The following is a 12,318-nucleotide window of genomic DNA, read 5'->3' on the forward strand; positions in this document are numbered from 1 at the left end:
CAAACAAGTCACACCCCTCATCTCAGATCTTATAATCCTTACAGAAAGGGTACGCTGGCTCATCAAGGGGTAGAACCTTCCACTGTAACAGATGGTGGTCATGAGGTCTACACTGAGAAGCATGGAAAGGAACTGTATGTATCCACAGTGCAGGGAAATTCATAAAGATGGGACATGAAATGCCACCAAGGAAACTAGGTAACAGCTATTGATTGGCTGCTGGTGTCCATCCCAGGCTCCCAGGTACCTTGGAACCTTGTAAGTGGAAGGCCAAGTCAGTGACCCACCCTGGGATCAGGAATGAGATGGAGATAGGCCAGCCAAGAAATTGAGAGCTGTGTTGACTAGCACTTGAGGAGATGGGTTTAGTGTGAGACCCTAGCTTGCTGCCTTTTTTTAAGCCCCTAGAAACTCTTAACTTTTTTTTTTTTTTTTGGCTGTGCTGGGTCTTCACTGTCGAGCAGGCTCTTTTCTCTCGTTGCAACAAGTGGGGGCTCCTGTCTAGCGTGGCGCTCAGGCTTCGCATTGCGGTGCTTTCTCTTGCTGTGGAGGATGAGCGCTAGGGAACACAGGCTTCAGTAGTTGTGGCTCCCGGGCTCTGGAGCCAAGGCTCAATAGTTGTGGCACGTGGGCTTAGTTGCTCCTCAGCATGTGGGATCCTAGAGGATCGAACCTGTGTCTCCTGCATTGGCTGTTTGTTGATTGAATGGGCTGCTTGTGCTCAGTCGCTTAGTTATCTCTGACTCTTTGTGGTCCCAAGGGCTGTAAGCCTGTCGGGCTCCTCTGTCCATGGGATTTTCCAGGCAAGAATACTGGAGTGGGTTGCCATTTCCTTCTCCAGGGGATCTTCCCAACCCAGGGGTCAAACCTTCGTCTCTTATGTTTCCTGCATTGGCGAACAGGTTCTTTACCACTAGTGCGACCTGGGAAGCACCCTTAACTTGCCTCTTGTATTGCTAGGAAACGTTGGACTAGCTACTTGATTCCTTTTCCCCTCGATCTATAAAGTGGGAGTAAAGTTACCTAACTCCAAACACTCTTTGCAAATCTCACATCAAGTCCTTATCAGACTGCCTAGCATGCCAGATGCTGCGTAAACCCTTATGGAGGCTGCAACTGTCTACTTCTTCATGGGTGCTACTATTTACCAAGGATTGGGACAAATAACATCAGAATATCACAGGCTGAGTTTCCTACAAAATGGACTGAAGTGAGGTTTAGAGCATCCAGCCATCCCCAACTGTTTTGGCACCAGGTACTACTTTCGTGAAAGAAAATTTTCCTTGGACTAGGGTGAGGGGGATGGTCTCAGGATGATTCAAGCACATTGCATGTATTATGTACTTTTATTCTCTATTATTACATCAGATCCATCTCGGATCATTAGACATTAGATCCCAGAGGTTGGGGACCCTTGTTTAGAGGGTGACCTTGGGATCAACCCCTGGGAAGGAGGGAGAATTGATCTCCACTGGGAACCAATTTCAGGGTCAGCCAATCCCATGGGGGCCCTGGCTCTAGAATGGCCATTGTGAGGTATCCTGGGATGGTCTGGCCTTTATACCCCTGCACAGGTTTGTCCCTGGTTGTGAGCTACATATACAAGAACATGACCTTGGGTTAAGGAGCTCTCTACAGTTGATGTGATCTATGAAAGGGGATACCTCCCTGATATCTGGAGTTGGGGTGGGCCAAGGAGGGCTTCCTGGAGGAGGTGGCATCTTAGCTGAGTTCTTAAAGATCCTGGAAGATTTGGCCAGTTGAAAGATCTTGAAGGGAGAGTCTGAAAAGACATCACAAGCGAAGAGTGGGGGGTAAGTGCGAGAAGAAAGCAGACATACCAATTTCATTGGTGACCTTGGACATACAAAGCATGCTCCTATTTCAAGCCTCTGCCCTGGGAACTCATTTCTCCTAGATGCCTGTATGGCTCACTCCCTGTCTGCATTCAGGAAGCCTTTCTAAGGAGGCAAACTTCAAGCTGATGGCTCTCTAAGATGGCTCCTGCTGCCCTCTATCCCTTACCCAGTTAGGCTTCCCAGCTCTCACTGATCCCTGACAGGGAGGTAACTTGACCTGTCTTTTTTGATTCTTATTCTCTCCAAGAACAGGAGCTTCCCAAGGGCACTGCTTGGGCATCCACTTCGTGTTTTCAGCATCCCCAGTACACACACATACTTGGCTAAAGTCCAGAGCTTTGGCTGAGTGAGTCAAGAGACTGGAGAGAAGCAAGGGTTAGGTGGTAAGCTGGCAGGTGACGTCAATGTGCAGGGAACTTGGCATGGTGGAGCTTTTTTAGAAAACTCAGTTCAATCAGATGCCTTGCCAGGTGTGCTGACACCTGGAATGGATGTCCTGAGAAGGACGGGGAGACCTTCCTCCCAGAACCCTGGAGAATCAGGGACTTTCAAGGCAGCTGATGAGGTCCATCTGCCTGTCTCCAGGCCAGATGGTACCGTAAGCCATGCCAGGTGTGGACCCTGCCAGACTCCCCCAGAGAAGGCGCTTTCAGAGGTCTCGCATCAGCTTGCCTTGAAGTCTCACACCTTCCCCAGGCAGGATGTTCCTTTATTGCAAACTCCCCAACTGATTGTTCTCAGGACCAAGGCCTTTGATGGTTTTATTGTCCCTAAATTCACACCAGGCCCCAATAACTTCAGAGCAGGTAGAGAATGCAGAGCAGGGAGGGCACGGGAAGTGAATGGAGCAGGATCAAGGCAGGAGATTGCAACCTATAAATCTGCGGGCACCAGACTTGCCTCTGAAGGCTTCCACGTGTAGGGTGGAGGCGGCTTCTTCAATCTCCAGCCCAGGATGGCAGGGCTAAGTGGATCAAAGTGGTCCTTACCTTCCAGAGCTTCTGAGCACACCTGGTTTGGCTGTGTGGGAAATGATTGCCCCACTCAGTCAACTGCCATGACCAGCTCTAGAACCAATGTCATCGGAGACTTGAATCAGCAAGGCTTTGAGTTCATTCCCTTACACCAGGCTCATGCCTGGACAAGCTTAGCCAATTTGTCAGCAAAAGGATCTGTTTGAGGGGTCCTGGACTGAGACAGGAATTTGCATTTTGCAATCACATTTTCCTCCCTTCTCTGTCATATTTCCCCACTCCATTATGCTTTCTAGAATGACCTTCCATTAAAGGGGCTGTTAATAAGATGACCACTCTGGGAAACTGGGGTTTATCCTATTGGGAACCTCTCATGAAACTGCTTAGACCAAACCTCAGGATCCTTCTCTAAGAAGGAAGCTGGGGACATTTAACCACTAACCCCTTTTATTGGCTCAGAGGATCACTCAGGGTATTAACTTCTCAACACTTCTGGACTGTTTACAATTTTTACAATAGAAGTGGGAAGGCCACGGGAAAAGAGCTGTCCATTGATGTTGCAGGTGAACTTCAGGGTGGGCCAGGAGGCTATAGGGAATGCGTGCTACATTTGGAAACTTGGGTTGATGAGTTCTTGCATAGCATTCCAAGTCCACGAACTCCAGCTTGGACCATTTTAGCAGTCTTCATTTGTTCAGCCCACAAATACTGAGGCAACAGCTATGTTCCAGCACTGTTTGAGGTACTGAGATTGTAGACCTAGAGACTATAGATGGGATTGCCTATCTTCAAGAAATAGCCCCAGTTTTCCTGACCCAATAGTATGTAGCCTCACTTCATCACACCAGCCTACTTGGCCTCCCTAGATCTTCAGACAAATAAGAAAATATCTGAGGTGGCCTCTTGCAGCTGATCAGGCTGAGATCTGAAGAAGAGGAAGGCAGATAAGCCAACAGAAGGTGTGAGGAGCATTTCAGGTCAAGGGGACAAAGAGGAGTAGAGGGTAAGAGGTGACTGGGTTTGTCGTCATACAGTGGGAAAGTCAAATACGGCTGACAGAGGGTGGCTGGGGGATGTGTTTGGAAAAGACAAAGGGAGTGGATTGTGTGGAACTTTGTGGGTTAGGGAAGGGAGTTTAGCTTTTATTTTTTAGGCCAGTGGGAAACTAGTAGAAGCATTAAGGTGAGTTTTTTTCAGTTTATTAAATTTTTTAAAGGTGGTGTGTTGCATTTTCATTTTTTAAAACTCAGTTCAAGAAATTTTTTTTTTTTTTTTAGGCTGTGTGGCATGTAGGATCTTAGTTCCTGGATTAGGGATTGAACCCCAGCCCCTTGCAATGGAAGCATGGCATCTCAACCACTGGGAAGCCAGAAACCACTCAAACCAGGGAAGCCCCAAGATGAGATTTTAAAACATCATGGGTGAAGCTACCTGGTCTTCCTATATCCTCCCTGGGATAGTCAGCATGAAGGAAGTGGGCAGGTTCAGGGTATATTTGAGTTTGTGCCCTGTGAACAGATGGAATGTAGGAAGAGAACCTTGTAAGCTAGAATTCTCAAGTCTTGTTAGTTTGGTCTTTCAGGAAGTTAAGCAGAGATGCAGTGGAAAGGGAAAAGTGGCTTATTTAGGGCAATTCCCAGGCATACGCTGTGGCTGACATCACTTTCCAACTCTTCGTTCAGCAATGCCCAACAGATAGGCTGAAACTAGTTGGGGTAGAAGTATTTATGCCAAAGAAATCTGGCAAGCACCGAAGTCAGAGCCGACAGTTAACCATTTTCCGTCACACCACAGATAAGCCTGGGAAAGAAGAGGGGGGAAGAAGAATTGGCAGGGAGAGCCTCAGTCTCCAAAACAGAGCTGATGAAGTATTAGTTAACCTAACAGGGAGCTTGATCGAAGACTGCAGGATGCTTCTAGTAGCCAGAAAGGGCCAGTTACCCTAGCTTGCTGGGCCATTGCCAATATGCTGCCCAGGAAGAGCGTGAAGTCAGCTTGAAAGTTAAGGCTGACCCCCAAACTGTCAGCTGAACCACATTTCTGCAGCTGAACGGAAGTTTGTTTGTTTGTTTGAGATCCAGGAGATGTATCTCCACTGTGGCTCTGCTCTGTGTATGTGTGTGTGGTGGGGGTGGTTGTCAAGTGAAACACACATACGCAGACCTACACACTAGGTCCTGCTATTAGACAACTGGGTATCAATCCCCATGTCTGTATCTCCACGTCCTCTCTGGACTAGATCTCTTTCACTTTCTTCCTGTGCTGGTTCCGCTCTCTTATTTTGCATCCTATGGAGTCCAGTCAGTGGAGGCAGGAGATGAGAATGTGAGAGAGGTTGGGGTCATTGACTGATTCAAACAGCAGAACTTGCCCCAGATACTAGCATGGTGTATGCTTGTTTCAAGTCTTTAGTCATGAGTCCTTTTCTAGGCATATTTTAAATTGATACCCTATGCATCACCCCCTCACCTCCACCCATGTTCCTGCTTTATTTTTCTTCATAGCTCTTATCACCAACTAAATTTGCATTTGTTTGGCTGACCTGTCCCCTCCAATATAGGGAATATGAGCTTGGAACATGAGCCCCACAAGGACTGAGATTTCATTGTGTTCACTGCTGTGTTCCCAGCACTCAAAGCTATAGCAAAGAATAGGTCAAAGTGGACATTTTTTGTGAAAGGTGCCTTGGGTGTGTGCCAGGTACACTTGCATGGCCTAAGAGGGTAGACCCATCTGCAAGGTCCCGGGCAGTGGGGGAAGATGGCAGATAATTTAATATAGAAAATCCATTTCAAAGCCCCTAACCCACTCTAGTATTCTTGCCTGGGAAATCCCATGGACAGAGGAACCTGGCAGACTATAATCTATGAGGTTGCAATGTTGGACATGACTGAGCACACACACACACGCACTCAAAGTGTTACTTACCCTGTTTTCTCTAGCAAGACAACTCAGGCATTAGCAATAGTGGGGGCCCCTCCTGGGGAACATGGAGGGCAGGAGAGGTAGACTTACCTCTTCCTTTGATTGGAGCCATTGGGCTGAATCTGGAAAGGCACTGGATTTCCCCATCAGTGGCTGATGACTGGAAATAAGGACGGGATAACACCTGAGGGAGAAAGGAACAGAGAGAAGTAACCTGGGCTCCCCATCTCCTCTGCTCCCATTGATGAACCCAAACCAAAGCCAGCTGCCAAGGAGCCCAGGAAGTCTTCAGCTGTCTTTACATGCAGAGCTGAGCAGAAGAAAGGGAGAGAAGTGATGAAAAAGTAAACAGGTAATGATCAGCAAAGCAGTCCTGGCCTTGCACACAGTAGGTATTCAGATATTTGAAGATGGCAGTTTCTATTCTCTCAAAGAGGAACAGGATGGAGCAGACCACCTGGGACGAAGAGGGCAAGGCCATGTGGACACAGGGAGATGGAAAGTAGCCTCTGTCACTGATGTCTTCTGACTCCTATCAAGTTCAGACATTTCATTTCTTGTCCTTTTGAGATTGAGATCCACAACCTTAAAAAAAAAAAAAAAAAAAAACCCTCTCCCTCCCCCTACTTTTTAAAATTGTGAGCTGGCTTGAATGAATGTTCCTTGCAGCCAAAAAAAAAAAAATCTTGATTGGAATAGTTTGATTCCAAAAAGACAGTGTTTGGGGGGAATACTCTTGCTCAACAACCTTCTATGGCTCACTACTACCTTCAGAATCATGTCCATTCTTTTTTTCTGAAAGGCCTCATACAGGTTATTGAGCTCAACTCTGTGGTTCAAGCATGATTTCTACTGAGTCTAGGGACTCAGCTAGGTGGGTATTTTGGTATTGGCTGGGCCCACTCATGCATCTCTCATCAGCTGGGCAACTCTGGGCTTTCTCATGTATTGGCGTGCGTGTATGCTCAGTTGCTTCAAGCATGTCTGACTCTTTGCGACCCTGTGGACTATAGCTCTCTAGGTTCCTCTGTCCACGGGATCCTCCAGGCAAGAATATTGGAGTGGGTTGCCATACCCTCCTCCATGGGATCCTCCCTACCCAGAGACTGAACTTACATCTCTTACATCTCGTGCATTGCAGGCGGATTCTTTACCACTAGTGCTACCTAACAAGCCCCTCATGTACTGGACCAACTGGCTATAGGTTGACCATGGCTGGGACAGCTGGGCCTCATGGTCATTCTCTGAGGTTCCTCCACACCATGGTGGCATGTCTACTTCAGCTAAAGTAGTAGATGCCCCAGTGTGCCACCCAGATCTCCCCTTTCCAAATGGAAACATTCCCCTGGGTGCTCTGAGTTTGGACTGCTAATAGCTCACAGATCAATTGTCCTCTAGGAACTGGCTTCTGGCCAAAGAGAACTCCTCCTCCTAACATCTGCTACCATCTCAGAGGCAGTCTACCTTAAATGGCTAGTCTATGAAGAGCACAAAGCTCACCTCTTCTCCACTTTGAAACTGGGATGGCTTTTCACAGTTGAACCAAATCTCCCCCATGGAGTCCACTGAGGCCTCTGCAACTGCATTTCAGTCCTGTTTCTCCCAGGAGAAGCACAACCCTTCTTCCTTGGCTTCCACAGGTACTAATGCTAAGGGTTCTCCCCAGGATGAAAATCCACCTGCATGCAAATCCCAGGAAACAGCTGACAACATGTGACTTTGTTACTACCTAATTGAAGAGTTCAACACCCATCCTTAACACCGAGCAGTGAGCCGTTAGTTACGTGTAAACAACCAGCTCTCTGGGGGGAAAACATTCTGATGTGTGTGGTTGCCAATTTCTGTGCGGTAAATGCTCCCACCATGACCAATGTCAGATTATCATTTTGAAGTCATTGAATGTGGGCTTGGGACAAGATGGGCAAAGGTGTGTAGGAAGCCACCTCCAGGCCCCAGCATTCCCATACATGTGTGCATATGTAACAAGTATCTTGGAGCAATACCCAAGATGTCCAATTATATGGAGGGATTCTGATTTCTCTACCACTTTTTAAAGCCCATCTCAAGTCACTGAGTTTTAAGTCCTCTAGTGAGTCCTGATCGTAACATCTTGTCTCATCACTTCATGGCAAATAGATGGGGAAACGGTAGAAACAGTGGCTGACTTTATTTTGGAGGGCTCCAAAATCACTGCAGATGGTGATTGCAGCCATGAAATTAAAAGACGCTTACTCCTTGGAAGGAAAGTTATGACCAGCCTAGACAGCATATTAAAAAGCAGAGACATTACTTTGTCAACAAAGGTCCATCTCAAGGCTATGGTTTTGGACTGTGAAGAAAGCTGAGCGCCGAAGAATTGATGCTTTTGAACTGTGGTGTTGGAGAAGACTCTTGAGAGTCTCTTGGACTGCAAGGAGATCCAACTCGTCCATCCTAAAGAAGATCAGTCCTGGGTGTTCATTGGAAGGACTGATGTTGAAGCTGAAACTCCAGTACTTTGGCCACCTGATGCAAAGAGCTGACTCATTTGAAAAGACCCTGATGCTGGGAAAGATTGAGGGCAGGAGGAGAAGGGGACAACAGAGGATGAGATGGTTGGATGACATCACCGACTCAATGGACATGAGTCTGAGTAGACTCTGGGAGTTGGTGATGGACAGGGAGGCCTGCCGTTCTGCAGTTCATGGGGTCACAAAGAGTCAGACACGACTGAATGACTGAACTGAACTGAGTGAGTCCTGACTTGCAGTCTGAAATGTGTGTGTTAGGAGTGGGTAGACCTGGGTTCGATCTATGACTTGGGAAGATCCCCTGGAGGAAGAAATGGCAATCCACTCCAGTATTCTTGCCTGGATAATCCCATGGACAGAGTCTCTTGGCAGGCTACAGTCCATGGAATTGCAAAGAATTGGCCATGACTGAGCAACTAACTCTGCTTGGCAGAGTGTGAAGGAGGGTTTGGGGATAGGAATCTTCCCACCCCTCCAGGGTCATCCAAGATCTCTTCGTTCAGGAGGTGGGGAGAGAAGGATGAGTGGAAAGTTAGATTGTTTTGGTTTTTTTTTTGAAAGTTGGGTTTTTTAAAACATCGAAACTCTTGCAAATAACCTCTCTTCTTGGTATGAGCCCCTCTACAGAACTGGTTCCTGCTGGACAACCTGATTCTCCCTGCCTGCAAACATGTTTCTCAGCACATTGAGACTGAAGTGAAGATTTAATTCCCCAAAAGTATCCAAGTCTTTCCCTCATCCAGTACCATCTCGTCCCCTCCCCAGTTGTATAAAACTCTTGGGTTCTTCCAATGCCATGGGTTAGGGAAACAAGCCAGGGGTTCACTGGATAAATAAAGCCATATTCTGCCAGTAATGCATACATGCATGCTCACTCAGTCATGTCCAACTCTCATGACCCTGTGGACTGTAGACCTCCAGGCTCCTCCATCTGTGGGATTTTGCAGGCAAGAATCCTGGAATGGGTTGCCATTTCCTCCTCCAGGGGATCTTCCCCACCCAGGGATTGAACCCATGTCTCCTGCTTTGGCAGGCAGATTCTTTGCCACTGAGCCACCTGGGAAGCCGCTGCCATTAATATCCTGGCGTTAACTGAAGTCACCTCCCTCAAGATGGTGTAAGGCTTCCAGTACCTTCAACAACTGGCCAACTGGTTACAGCAGGGCTCTGATCAGGGGCAGGCATGTCATTTGGCTTGTGCAAACCGGGGAAACTGGACACAAAAACCTGGAGTTGGGCTTCTCACGAGCAGGGCCTGGCAACACTGAGCCTGAATTCTTGCATGGCCAAGACCGGATGGAGACATAAAAGCCAGGAGAGGGGCGTCTTGAGATCAAAGCCTGGCCACAGTGAGTCTGTGTTCTTGCCCGGTGATGACCTGATGGCTTTCAACGGGAACTCTGCCCTGAAGACCAAGATCCTGACAGGGAGCAAGAGTTTGAGACCCCAAAAGAACAGGGGTGAATGTCTGGGGCATGACGACCCTGGGGTAGATGGGAAGCCAGTCCCTTTCTGCAACACACGGTGGGATCCCGAAGCGCAGCACCCAGTGAGCAGCAGCTGACCGAGTTTGGCCGGAAGAAAGCTTGTTCCCAGCCCAAGTCAGTCCACCAGCTGCAGCCCTCGCTTTAGCTGTTTGCAGTTGGTTAGAAATGATGCTGTCTGCCCCAGAGAAGTTTCTCTCTTCTCCGGGCAGCTGAGCCTCCTCTATCTCTTTGAAGATTATGGGGCTTTAGCCTGCCTTTAAAGTGAATTTTTCCCCCTGTGTTTTATTATAATTAATGACCAGAAAACTCTTCTCTCTTCCCCCCCCCTGCCTTTATCTCTTAAATATGTTTCTTTCCTCTTTAAAAACGCAATATTTCTTTTAACCCAGGATATAGATGAGCCTGTCCCTAGCAGGGCAGGCCCGGCTTCATCTGTCAACTTGATTATGCAAAGCCTCTCTCTTCAGCTGGCATCCGAGGTGGATTTCAAAGCCATGACTCATGTGCGCTTCCAGGCTCAGGACCGGGGAGCAAGCTCCAGCAATGAGCCCTCCACACAGGTTTCCCTTCTGGAGAGAAGGTTTCCTCCAAAGCCCTGGTGGCTAAAGGATCTGGAAGGCTCTCTGCGTACACATGCGGGCAGACACACAACCACGCGGCAGACAGTTCTGCCCACCTGAAGCAGCTTTCCTGGTAGCCGTGTTCCAGGGTCCTGTCTCTTGAATCCAAAGAACACATCTGCAACAGCTCAGACAACTGGGATTCAGTGGATAAATGTGCAAAGATGTAGGTAATAGGTCTGAGATTATTTCCAGTTTTCTACGATGCTCTATGGGATGTGCATTCATCAGAACAATAGACAGATGTCCTCAATATTAGGTGTAAAATAGCAGAACTCAGAAGAGTTAGAGTGCAGATGCCCACATCCAGGTGCACAGAACAGATCTAGAATGAGGTTTCTCCATCCCAGCACTAGAGGTGTTGGGGACTGGATAAGTCTTTGTTTTGGGCTGTTCTGAATGTACACTGTAGGATATTTCACAGCATTCTTGACCCCTACCCACTGAGCCCAGTGGCAGCCTTCAGGTGGATCTTTAGGCATTGCTGAATGTAGAATAGTGGTTATCTTTAAGATATTTATTTTTTTGCCACTCCATACAGCATGCAAGATCTTTGTTCCCGAAATAGAGATTGAACTCATGCTGCCCTGCAGTGGGAGTGCAGATTCTTAACCACTGGACCACCAGGGAAATCCCAGAATAGTGGTTCTTGTGTGTATGTGTGTGCTTTGTCACGTCAGTAGTGTCCCACTCTTTGTGACCCCATGGACTTTAGCCCCCCTAGGCTCCTCTGTCCATGGGATTCTTTGGGCAAGATTACTGGAGTGGGTTGCCATGCCCTCTTGCAGGGGATCTTCCCAACCCAGGGATTGAACCTGAGTCTTTTAAGTCTCCTGCATTGGCAGGTGGGTTCTTTACCACAAGTGTCACCTGGGAAGCCCATAACAATTCTTAATGGGGGTGATTTTTTGCCCTGGAGACAAAGATACACACCAAGATATCAACAGTGAATTTTTTTGCGGTAGCAGAATTAGGTGAGTAGGATATTTTACTAATTGACTTTTTAAAGGTTATATCACTTTGGTTTGGGAAGAGGGAGAGATGTTGAGACATTTGCATAATTGATTTAATAGATATAATTTAAAAACTAAAGATCAGGTATTTAACAATGCAGAAAGCCCACGTACTTAAAGGTTCTTGCCCACACTATTAGTAACCAAATGTATATGTTACTTTTTGGGAGAATGCGATTTCCATACTGAGCCCTCTGCATAGGGCCCTTGAAGTTTTTATTCAGGGCCCAAGTGTCCTGAATACGAGGCAAAATGACTACATGCATTAGTCATACTGTGCACTCTACAGGCACGCACTTGACAACAAGCTTAACTTGGGTGGAAGGGCGTTTGCAAAGTTGAATCTTTTATATTCTCTCTGCAAAGCACCATCATTTCATCCTCATTGTTTGTCCCATAGGTGGGATGCAGTTTTTCATCAATACATGTTTGGGACTTCCCCGGTGATCCAATGGCTGAGATTGCGCACTGGACTTGTTGACCTTAAAAAGATGTACAACATGAGAGTTTTGACTTAACTTTTATTTGGGGGCAAAATGAGGACTGCAGCCTGGGAGCCGGCACCTCAGATAGCTCTGAGGAACTGTTCCAAAAAGGTGGTGGGAGAAAGTCCATATATAAGACTTTGGTGAAGGGGGAGTTCAGTGCAATCAAGCACTTACTTTACAAAAGGTTTTCTGCTAGTCACGAGGAACTGATGTCACCATGAGGGATTTAGTGACTTTCTAGACATTGAAGAGATGCAAAGACTGGGATCATGAAATCAGTTCCTGAGAATATCTGTTCTCTAACCTGTTCCACCAGGTTCCCTGGACCACAGAGTGCCTCACTCTCCACCCTAAATTCCCCTCAGGGGGCGCTGAAGGTCAGCAGCTGCAGCAGTACAGGGTCAATCTCTGCAAAGGCAGATGGCAAATGCCCTTGTTGTTC

At 47.4% G+C, this 12,318-nt stretch overlaps 1 long non-coding RNA gene across 1 annotated transcript; it reads left to right on the forward strand.

Annotated features, from left to right (window-relative positions):
• The first annotated feature begins 1,305 nt into the window (after positions 1–1,305).
• On the forward strand, positions 1,306–11,892 carry LOC133228888 (uncharacterized). Its single transcript, XR_009730407.1, has 3 exons — positions 1,306–1,814; positions 10,145–10,541; positions 11,789–11,892. It is a non-coding gene; the product is annotated as an uncharacterized LOC133228888 (long non-coding RNA).
• The last annotated feature ends 426 nt before the right edge of the window (positions 11,893–12,318 follow it).

The sequence above is a fragment of the Bos javanicus genome, chromosome 17, assembly GCF_032452875.1.
Source record: "Bos javanicus breed banteng chromosome 17, ARS-OSU_banteng_1.0, whole genome shotgun sequence".
NCBI classification, from domain to species: Eukaryota; Metazoa; Chordata; class Mammalia; order Artiodactyla; family Bovidae; genus Bos; species Bos javanicus.